Consider the following 2,203-nt stretch of genomic DNA (forward strand, 5'->3'; position numbering starts at 1 on the left):
CACACACCACCGTGACCCTGGTCAGAAACAAACAATCACACGCCCCCCCTCTCTCCACCCAGGGGGCACAGACCGACTCAATCGAACCCGGAGAGCGAGAGCGATTTCTTGGCTCCGAACCGCCGCCGCCGCCGCCTCCTCCTCCGCCGCTCAGAGCGCTCGGGACAGCAGGAGCAGGAGCAGGAGAGCCCGGGCATTATCGGGTGAGCGGGAGAGAGGAGGAGTGGGAGCGCTGACGGCGCCCCCCCTCAGCAACATGTGTTTCCACTGATGGCTCAATGTAGACGTCTGGGAGCTCCCGCTGCCTCCCTCCTCTCTTTCTCTTTCTCCCTCTCTCTATCTCTTATTTCCCCCGCGCTCTTTCTTCGCCTTCTCCCGTCGTCTCTTCGACTGTCATCCTCTTAAATCCAGAGTGAGCACTTCTTCACCAGCCCACAGACCCATCGCTGGAGCAATCAAACTTTCAACCTCCCCTCTCTCTCTCTCTCTCTCTGTCGCTGCTTCCTCCTCCTCCTCCTCTCAAATCACTTCCTCTAAATTCTTCCTCTCCCTCCTCCTCTCTTCTCTCTCCAGCTGGGAAGCGATCTCACATGCTAACGCAGCGTAGCCACCACAGTCCTCACTGCTGCTGCTGCTGTTGCTGCTGCTGCTGCTCCACTTCCAGAACGTGAAGTCATCCTCTGGAAGAGCTCAGCGAGAGGACGGTGGCGGGGGGGGAGAAGAAGGGGGGAGACCAGAGATAAAATGAGGGAGGGAGGGGAAGCGGCAGCGCGAGGCCAAAGGATTGAGCAGCGCGAGCTCTGAAAAAGCAGCTGCACCAGCGAATGATCCATGCCACGCCAGTAATGTCAGTCCGTCGCCTTGAGTCTGACTATAGTTAGAGATACACGTGTACGTGTACGTGTGTGTGTGTGTGTGTGTGTGTGTGTGTGTGTGTGTGTGTGTGTGTGTGTGTGTGTGTCAGGGAGTGTGGGACGAACGTAAAGGAAACAAAAACATTGATAATACGAATAATACAATATGAAACGCAGGTCAGATTAGCGCAGATAAGCGCAGGATTTGGTATCAGCGGAGAATTACGGGACGCTTCCATTCCAGTACGACTCAAATCGGCTCGTTTTAGTTCTCGCTTTTCCATCAGCGACAGTACCTGAAAACGTGACGTCGGCCACCGATTGGTCAGAGAGCGTCGTCGCTGGAAGACGACGTCACGAGCGCCGACGTCCGACGCGAAGAATCAAAGCGGACAACGAACGAAGTGTAGATTTAGTTAAAAAAAGTACAAAGCTTTTTTTTTTTTTTTTTTTAAATCGACCGATTCTAACGATTCAGTTACACTGGGGGGGGGGAAAAAAGACTGCTTTACACGTCACTCGTTTGTACCGCGTGTATAAAATGGCGTAGCGTGCTTTGGTTGTAAAAAAAAGTTGTAATGTCTTGTTTTGTCTCAGTTTTTAATAATTTCCTTGTTAAATGGGGCAAAGAAACAAAGAAAACATTGTTCAAAACGAATCGATTATCAAAATAGTTAACGATTCCTTAAGTAATCGATTAATCAAGTCATTATCTCAGCTCTAATTACGACAATAGGTTTTTTTTTAAGGTTTTGCGACTATTATCCATCATGAGACCTGCAATTGAAATATAATTAGAATAATCTGCATTTACCGAGTGAAACTATGACGTAAATTACAGTTAATAGTTTAGATAGAGTGTTTTTTTTTATACAATATATAAACAAGCTCACTTATTTTCCAGCTTCTTAAATGTCTTAAGTATTTTCTGGAAATCATTAAAACTCATTCATCTTGGTTTGTGGACAAAACAAGACATTTGAGAACGTCGTCATTTTCGAGTTTTGGGGGGATCAACATTTTCCAACTTTTTTTCTGGGATTTTAGAGACTAAATTTCAATCATATTGTGAAAATAATTGGTAGTTTCAGCATTATTTAACTTGTACTTTAACATACAAATAGTTTCTTTTTAAACAGTACAACTTCTCGGTGGGTTTTATGCTAACAAAACAGTAATAAAGTTCTCAAATGTCACTTTAGTGTCACCAAAGAGCGGAGTTTGGGAAACACAAAAGGACATTTTTCATCATTTCTTGACATTTTATGACCCAAACCATTTACTCACTCGTCAGAAAGTAGCGGACAGATTAATGGAGAAAGAAAATAAGCCGTAGTCGGATCGAGTTT

The sequence above is a fragment of the Microchirus variegatus genome, assembly GCF_963457635.1.
Source record: "Microchirus variegatus genome assembly, chromosome: 16".
In the NCBI taxonomy this organism is placed as follows: Eukaryota; Metazoa; Chordata; class Actinopteri; order Pleuronectiformes; family Soleidae; genus Microchirus; species Microchirus variegatus.